Source organism: Mus caroli, chromosome 15, assembly GCF_900094665.2.
Source record: "Mus caroli chromosome 15, CAROLI_EIJ_v1.1, whole genome shotgun sequence".
Classification (NCBI taxonomy): domain Eukaryota; kingdom Metazoa; phylum Chordata; class Mammalia; order Rodentia; family Muridae; genus Mus; species Mus caroli.
The window spans coordinates 45,021,060-45,030,557 of NC_034584.1; positions in this window are offsets into that span (position 1 = coordinate 45,021,060).

Sequence of the window (9,498 nt, forward strand, 5' to 3'; positions counted from 1 at the left end):
ACAGCAGCATGGAAGTGTAAGCCGAATAAACCCTTTCCTCCCCAACTTGCTTCTTGGTCATGATGTTTGTGCAGGAATAGAAACCCTGACTAAGACACTGTTGATTGGTAATAGTCATTAAATATGAATCATGAGTTCTTTAGTCTTTTCTCCTGTTTTAGAATTATTGTGTCTCACCTGTCTAGTTCCTTATCTTCTTCATGTAAATTCTAAAGCCATATAATTTTTAAAGTCACCAGCATAATAATTTTTCTAGATTTTTAAAATAATGCTTTATTAATCATTTGAGAATTTCATATACTGCATTTTGAGCATATACACCTCCCTCCATCAACCCCTCCCATATCTCTTCTCATTACCCACCCCTCCCTACCCAATCATGTTGGCTAGGATTATGTCAACTTGACACAAGCTAGAGTTATCTGAGAGGAGGGCCTCTCAATAGAAAATTTCTCCTTCAGGCTAACCTGTAGGCAAACCTACAATGTGCAGAAGCCACAGATGAGTGTGTGGGACTGTTCAGTGTGCTGTCTTACAGAATCTATGACGTGTTGGCTCAGAGTCTGTGGGCTTAATATTTAAAAATAATATAGTTGGGTCATGTCTTAATTAGGGTTCCTATTGCTGTGAAGAGACACCATGATTATGGTAACTCTCATAAAGGAAAACATTTAATTGGGACTGGCTTACAGTTTCAGAGGTTTAGTAAATTATCATCATAGGGGTGTGTAAGCAGACAGAATGCTGGAGAAAGGGCTGAGAGGTCTACATATTGATCCACAGGCAACAGAACTGAATGCCACAGGAGGCCTAAGTTGAGCATCTGAGACCTCACAGTTCTTCTGGACACTGACACATCCTCCAACAAGGTCACACCCACTTCAACAAGGCCACACCTCCCAACTGTGCCACTCCCTATGGACATACAAATACAGGAGTCTATGGGGGTGGTTCCTGTTCAAACCATCACAGGTCATATTTTTGTTTATTGAAAATCATACACATTGGCTAGTTAGTCTAGATAGTGTTTCTTCTCACCCACCTGCAGTGAAGAGAGTTCCTTCTGTCCATCAACGTGCCAATATTTGTTGTCATTGTTTATAACTGTCACTCTGGGTGCAATAAAAAGTATAAGGACAATTTTGGTTTTTTGTTCACCACTTATAGCTGGAAACAGAATTTTTCAATGGGTGTCCTAATAGGAAGTATATGCAAAAGTACTGTAGACTTCAACACTCTTATCTGTTTCTGTTTTAGCCATGTTAAACTTCATTTAGTTTTGTACATATACTAAGGTGATATCTAAGTATATGTATAAATGCTGTTTTCTCAAATGATCATCTAGTAGATTTCTATCATCCTTAAATGACAGTGCAAGAATTTTTTCTTTTTCTGGGAGTTGTATTTGACCAAAGCCCTCAAGTCCTGTTTTTTCCTCAATTTGATAACTGCATAGACCTCACCTCATTTCAAAATTTAAAGTTATTTGTACAACTGATACATGCTTTTAGTTTCCTCTAAAAATTAATGTGCATTACCTTATAACTACTCTTGCCTAGTGCTTTACCTGAAGTGCCAACATATTATAGGTAGTCATGAAGGATTCATAGCACCTATAGATTAACATTAATTGTATCCACATTTATCTTTGTACCAAGCTAAATTATTTCTTGTATTTACTTTGCTGTTATGCACACATAAGCAACTGTGGCTTTCCTCTGATAAATGTTCAACCTTTGACAATATTTTAACAAAGTAAAGAACAACAGAATAACCTTCCATCCATTGAACCATAGCATTGACTATTCCAAGTCAAGGAGTTTACATTTGATCCTAAGCCAGTGATAGGAAAATTCTGCAATGAATTAGAGCTCGTAAGCTGCCACTTGCACATCACAGATGCATTAAAGCACAACTTGGCACAGTCCTTCAAACAGAAACTGACTCATGAGGGCATCAGATTTCCTCATGCTTCCATTTTGTTTCATCCTTCTAGTTTGTTTGAAAACTCATAAAAACCATATGATAAGTTTTCAAACACAACTGCTGCAGCTCCACATTGCATTCTGTCTCATATAGTCTGAAGTTTCCTTCACATACCCTTCATCTCTTCTCATTCAGCCCTATCCCACGGGTCCCTGTCCCACAACAAACATGCCAGGGAATATTCTTGTAATGTGCCTTTCATCATCAAGTAGATGAGACAGCAGGTGTCATCTTAAAATAAAAGCAAAGCTAACAAAAAAAAAGTAGTGTTCTATCTCTAGCATTTCATAGCATTTTACATGTTCTGGTTCATGGTTAAAATGATTTGTTTGATGAGTAGTCATTCATATTCTTGAAATAATTCTTGGATGTTTTCCATAGTTGTAGAAAGAACACACACGTTGATAGGCTCCTGCTGAATTTTGTGGTAACCCAGAATACCTCTCTAGAGTTAGTCATTATTTTTCCACTTAAAATGAAAACTCATTGTGTTATAATTGTCCTCAGAAACAGAAAATGTTCCCAAAGTTAAAAATAAAAACTTGAGATCTATTGAGAGGAACTTATAAAGATTTCTTTCTTTTTGCTTTTGTTTCACTATCTGAGAAATCTGAGAAATAATTGCTACTTACCTTCCCAGCAGAAAAATTATGAGGATTATTAAAATAATGTATGTAAATTACATCTCTGTCAGGAGCCCTGGATACTTGGATAACATATTCCACTGCTAAAATTTCATATGTGTGGTATTTAAATTTTACCTTAGTGCTTAAATAAGTAATTTCCACATATGACTAAATGTACTGACGTTTATTGTTCTTTATCTTAGGCAGGCTCTGTATTGCCTTAATTAATTTGAATGGACACAGGCTTAAAAATATCCTTATGCAAACAAGAACGGGTATTCTATACTAATAATATCAGACACAGTTAGGAGCTTGTTCTGTTTACCACAGGACTTCTCTCTGTTTTCAGCATAGTGTTTTTATTTAATAGTGTTGATCTCCTCAAGTTTGGGAGGTTGATATTTCTGAGTTCAATTTTGTCTTTGGTGCACATTAACTCTGAGGTACAGAACCAGCTCCATTTCTGTCTATGGGTCTCTGTTCTCTCAGTCAAATGTCGCTAAGTGCCTAAAGTTTACTAAGGACTCCTGATCTCTATTGTAAATATGGAGTATTAATGAGAAGTTTAGTGAGTGACAGTTATCATTGATAGTGAAATATAATGTTCATTAATAGTTTCTTTCAGTCCTAGTATTTACTATGGAGGGTAAACAGTCACCATAACTATAGAGGGTAAATTCTGGTTGGTCACCACATAATCAAAGAGATTCATTTTGTTTGATTCTTGCAAAATTTCATCACACTTCACTGATATAAACAGTGCACTAATTTATTCAAGTTAGAACCACAATTGGGTTTAGAACTTTTGCTTTTCAAAATCTGACTGAATGCTTTAATTGTGAATCTCAACAACTTTAGCATTTATTTAAATTTTTTTCAAAAAGTAGTTCACCAGTATTTAGGTAACTTCTTTAATTTTTTTTTGATATTATAAAACAATTACATCATTTTCCATTAGCCTTTCCTCCAAACACTGTCTATGTGCCCTTCATTGCTCTCCTTTAAATTCAGGGATATTTTTGTCTTCAATATTTGTTATTTGTGTGTTTGTGTGTGTGTTCCAAAATATATAAACATAGCCTGCTCATTGTGTATAATGGTCCTTGTATGTATATGATTTCAGAGCCGACCCCTTAGCAGTGAACACAGCCAGCTTAAAGGTTCTCCCTTGGGAAGCACTATTTCTGCCATTGTCAGTATTCTTTAGTTGACTTTAGACTTTTTCTGGAGCTGAGACCTTGTGAGCATTCTCCATCCATTTTAGCATGTCCTTCCTGTGCAGATCATGTTTAGGCAGCCATGCTGGTGAGACAAAATGGATGTAGCTTCTGTCATTTGTGGAGACACAGTTTTACAGCAAGCTCCCTGTTCTACTGGATCTTCTGTGCAACAGACATCACATTTAAAATCAGGTACACACTCATTCAAATGACACTCAGGTTTTCCAATCTTTGTGAGATTTATTCCCTATATTATCTTCTGTGGAGTGTTATTAAATTTGTATACTTCAAACTATCAAGAAGAAGCTGCAGTAGTCCAAGCATCATTGACTCTTGCTCTCCTTGCACCCCCTTCTTCTAATCAGTCATTTATAATGAAAATAGAAGCAGGGTTATAAAAACCTTTTCATCTGCCAAGTGTTTGGACATTATAAATCAACAGCTGAGAGAGCCACATGAAGAAAATCACAAGTGGCAGCAATGGTCTAAGGATGTGGATGCCTCCCGCTACAGTGTGGGCCAGGGCGGGAGTGCAGTAGATGCTTCTGTTACTGACATCAATTGTGAGTCACCCAATCATTCATAGGGAAATAACTTTACAACAGAAACAACATGGGGGATAAGGGTAGGACTGATATCAAACAGCAGGAAGAAAATGTCTGTCAACTCAGACTCTTACATCCTGTGAAACTGTCCTTCAAAGTGAGTATGATAAACAGGCATTCTTAGCTGCACAGAAACTACAAAGGTTTCTCAACTCATACTGTAAGCTATACACTACTTTTGCTTTCTAAAGAGAAAGTATCATCGCTTCTCGGCCTTTTGGCTAAGATCAAGAGAAAGTATCACTACTGAAAGAAAAGAAAACAGTGGAGCTTGGATCCAAAGTACCCATGTAAATGCCTATGGAATTGGTGCCTTCTTAAATCCCAGTGCGCAAAAGATAGAAACTGAGCCCTTGAGCAATTGTCTGCTTGGACGACCTAAATGAGCAAGCTTTGAACGTCTCACTATCTTAATAGATAATGAGCAAATGACTGAGGAAGAAATCTGACATCAACTCCATGACAAGTGTCTTCACACATATGGGAGTGTGCATACCACACACCCATGCAAGCTACATTCACATAAACACACACACACACACACACACACAGAGAGAGAGAGAGAGAGAGAGAGAGAGAGAGAGAGAGAAGAAAAATCATAGCTTTGATGGTGCTTCACTGTGAGGAAATGAATTATTACAACTTACATGACTTATGTGGACAATAAGTTCTCTGCGTTTTGCCAAAATGGTAAAATACTAAGTGCAAGTGAATTGTTAATATTTTAGATACATTTATTTTAGTTTATTACTGTTGTATGTATCTGAGGATACAAAATGTCATCTCTGAGGTGGTCAGAGAACAGTTTTCAGGAATTGGATTTCTCCTAGCATCTGGTAGGATCAGAGGCTGAAGCTCATGCTGCCAGGCCTGCACACACATGCTTTTAACTGTCCAGTCATCTCCCTAGCCCTGGCACATACATTTTAATAACTTGAAGGTCTATTTAGAAGTGTAAGAATGATATAACAAATTGAAAGCAACTTTCATGAACTTAAAACTATTCAAACTACATAAAGCAAATCAAGGAAACAGATAAATAGGAAAACATGTGGGAACCAAAGAAAGAAAGGAAGAAAGAACAAAAGAAGGAAAGAAGGAAGGAAGATGTAGCAGTAGCCAATATCAACCATATCAAATGTGGTAAAAATGTAGAAGCCTGTCTAATTGAATACAAAGTTTATAAGAAACACTGAAAGAACTTACAATACTAAATAAAAGGCTTCATTTAGAAATAAAAAAGAATGAAAGACCATTTTCAAGTTAATTATTTGAGGTTATGACTAGATAACCAAAGCAGATAGAGATATTTTGAGAGAGGAAGGGACAGATATAATTAATAAACCTGAACACAGAATTTTACAACAAAATTTTACCTATTGAGATCAGCACTGTTGTCTTGAAATTAACCAGTAGCAGATTTTAAAAACAGATGCTGATAAGCAATTTGAAAAATAATTAATTAATAAAATGTGTGGTCAGGTATGTTGGTGTAATACGGTAATCCTGGAATTACAAATGTAAAGGCTGTAGGATTAAGGGATCAAGGGATCAAGGCTCATCTGGATTAGGGATGTACGCCTATAAAGGCAAATTCAAACAGCAGCAAGAATATTCCTTAATTTTCTTTTCTTTTCTTTCTTCCTTTTCTTTTGAGACAGGGTTTCCCTATGTAATAGCCTTGGCTGTTCTTGCTTTGTAGTCCAGACTGGTCTCAAACTCAGAGAGAACCAACTTCCTCTTTCTCCTGAGTGTCTGGATTAATGGCATGTATACCATGCCCAGCTCTTAAATTTTCAAATAAAATTTAAAAATTTAATTTTCCTTTCTGGATAAAGTCTTTCGGCAGTGTGAAAATACAAGGAAAATACTAGATAAAGGCCGAGCATCTATCGAACACCATTGTTAGTGATAAAACTTTTTCCCGAAGGTCAGGAACAACTGTACTAGAATTTCTAGCTAGTCAAGAACTAAATAAAATAAAAGATAAAATAGCATCTCAGAGAAATGGTGTGTAATAGAAATCAAGCTTTCTTTTTTGATGACTTGATTACATGCACAATTTCTTAAACAAACTCCAAGAAATTTTAGGAACTTACAAATGAGCAACAAAATGACACAACATGTCAATATGTAAAACTCAACTCCATTTGTCTACACTATTAGTGGACACTTAGAAGCCAGAATTCCATAGTGTGTCCTTTACAGTGGAATGAAGTATTAAAATATTAGCATATAAACTTTTAAAATGTATACAATTTATATACTGAAGGTCACAAAATATAAAGGAAAAAAAAACACAATCAGGGATTAGATAATTTAATGTTCTCAAGACATCAAAACTTACCAGATTTCTTATAGGTTTCCATAACCACAAACAAAGTACTCGTGAAATTTCTATATGGATTGAACAGGCTTTTAAAATGTATATGAGAAGAAAAAAGAGCTATAAGAACCAAAAACTTTGAATGAAAAAGAAGTCCCCTATGCTGGAGCTGACTGAATGCCTGCCTCCCTCTGGAGAGTAGCTTTTGTGACATCAGAAGGCACTAATGCAAGCTTCCAAAGAAGTCCTACCCAGCCAACCAGCTTTGGTGCCTACGAACCACATCAGTGACCAGCATAGTTCCACAGCCTTAGAGGCACGGTATCTTGGCTGTAACCACCTTCCCTCTAGTTGGACTTAACACCCACTAAACAAGAGGAATGCCATATCTGGTACTGAAAACCTAGCTAATAATTCAATGCTAGTGAAGTCATGCTTACTGGCGAGAATCTACAATCACTAATTCACTAAACCAACATAATCCCTCACAATACTCTAGAAACATTCGTCCTTATGCCTACAGATAAGTAGAGTCTTCACCCTTCATCAAGGAAACTTCTCGATGCAAGAGACACCACCAGAGAAAAACACAACCAATCAATATGCAAAGCTGCGGAGTTCAATCTAGCGGATATATTTAAAAAACATTCCCACACCTAAGGTTCAGAAAGCATTACAAAAGGGGGGTGGAAAGAGTATAAGAACCAAGGACTTTGCTGTGAGATTGTGTGTCTTTATAACAAAATGATGTAACCATGAAAACAATAGTAGTGGTAATGTGTAGACATGTAGTTCAGAAGAATAGACTAGAATGGTACAGAAGTCAGCACAGGGGTGTGGCCAGCATTTTGTTTTCATGGATAATGATACAAAATAGAAAGAAACATCTTTCTTTAAATGATGTCAGAATAACTGACAATTGAGATATAAAATATTATAAGGTACTAAAGTGCCCCAGAACACTGCACAAAAAAACCCTAATAACAACAGTAACATCAACAACAAAAACTCAGCAAAATATGTGACTTCAATTTAGGCAAGTACTAAGACACCTGCAATGTAATCAGAATAGAAAGTTTATAAAATAAATTTTATAAATATTATTTTTTTCTCAAAGCAGGATGTTGTTATGAAATGACAAGTCTTAGCAGAAATATTTGAAAAACATATGTCTGATAGAAACCAATATAAGGAATACCTATAATACTTAAATGAAATAATGAAAATCCACAAGAAAAAATGTTCAGAACAGTCAACATTTGTTATAGGTTATATGTAGTTAGCAAATCAACATATAAATGGGCACCTGGACATCTGTAGTCATAAGGATTTGCTAATCAAAACCACATTGTCATATCATGGCAATAATAAACAAATCAAGTTAGAGCAGCAGCTGATAATAAGACACTTCATTATAGCAATGGCCAAGGAGATGGCAGAATAACCACCATGAGTCTCCCTCATTAAGTATTGAGAACTCCAATCTGCTTAGCACCTTGGAGAATGTTTTAGCATTTCTTTAACATATTGAGAACTGTTTGTGATAGGACCTAGTAGTAATCAATTCTCTACATAGGGTAAGTAAAACTAAATCCTGAACCCACACTCAAATATTTAGAGCACCTTTATTTTGTAATCACTAAAACTTGGAAACAACCATAGTGTTCTTCAACGGTGATAGATAAAACCATTTTAGTGCTCCCTCACAGTTAAGTCATACTCAATAATAGAATACCTAAGCCAGGTATGATAACTCATGCCTTTAATCCCATCATTCAGAAGGCAGAGGCAAGAATATATTTGTGAGTTCAAGACTAGCATGATGTATAGAGTAAGCTTTAGGCTAAGCAGAACTACAAAGCAAAACTGTTACAAAAATGTAAATCAAAATATATAATTAAAAAAACAATACCCAAGCATCAAATACCATGTGGTTCCCTTTATATATTTTGGAAGAGATGAAACATTAGGACAAGGAGTAGATCAGTAGATGTGTTAGGGTTAGTAGTTGAAGTAGTTTAAGGATGTTGAATTTGTTGTGTTTAGAAAACAAGATTGTGCGAATTAATGGGAAAACAAAAGAAATAAATTTGTATAAAATAAAACTAAGCTTCAATAAAATAAATCAAACACACACACATAGCACAACACACACAGGATTGATATAACTATATTCGGACTCAGAAAATTAATAGAAAAGTTAGTCAACACTTCTTTGCTTCAAATATGATCAATAGCCTCCCATTTGCTTCACCACTTTGAGCAGTTATCTAAAACTCGGCAGTTTTTGGTTTCTTTCTTTTTTGAACACTGTGGTGATATACCATTCACCAGTCTTCGGCGAAGGTTACCGGGCTGATCAGAGTGTCCCATCCATAAGTATTTCGTGACTGTTAACGTTCATCACTAGTACTCCTATATCTACATTAAGTTGGATAAACTTCATCTGGTAATTTGTCAGACTAGTTCCGCCCCTTATACTAAGTGAAAACATAAATATGCAAGCCTTTTCACCAAGCCATATTTTTTTTCCACCTCACAATTCTTCTCTGTTATATTTTTCATTAATGAAAGTTATCAAGTTTATGCATTATAGTTATATTATCATATCTGAGGCCTATATAAATACATTTAAGTACTTTTACTTCAAAGTAAAATGTTTTTGTTTTTGTTTTTTTTTAATATTTTTATTACATATTTTCCTCAATTACATTTCCAATGCTATCCTAAAAGTC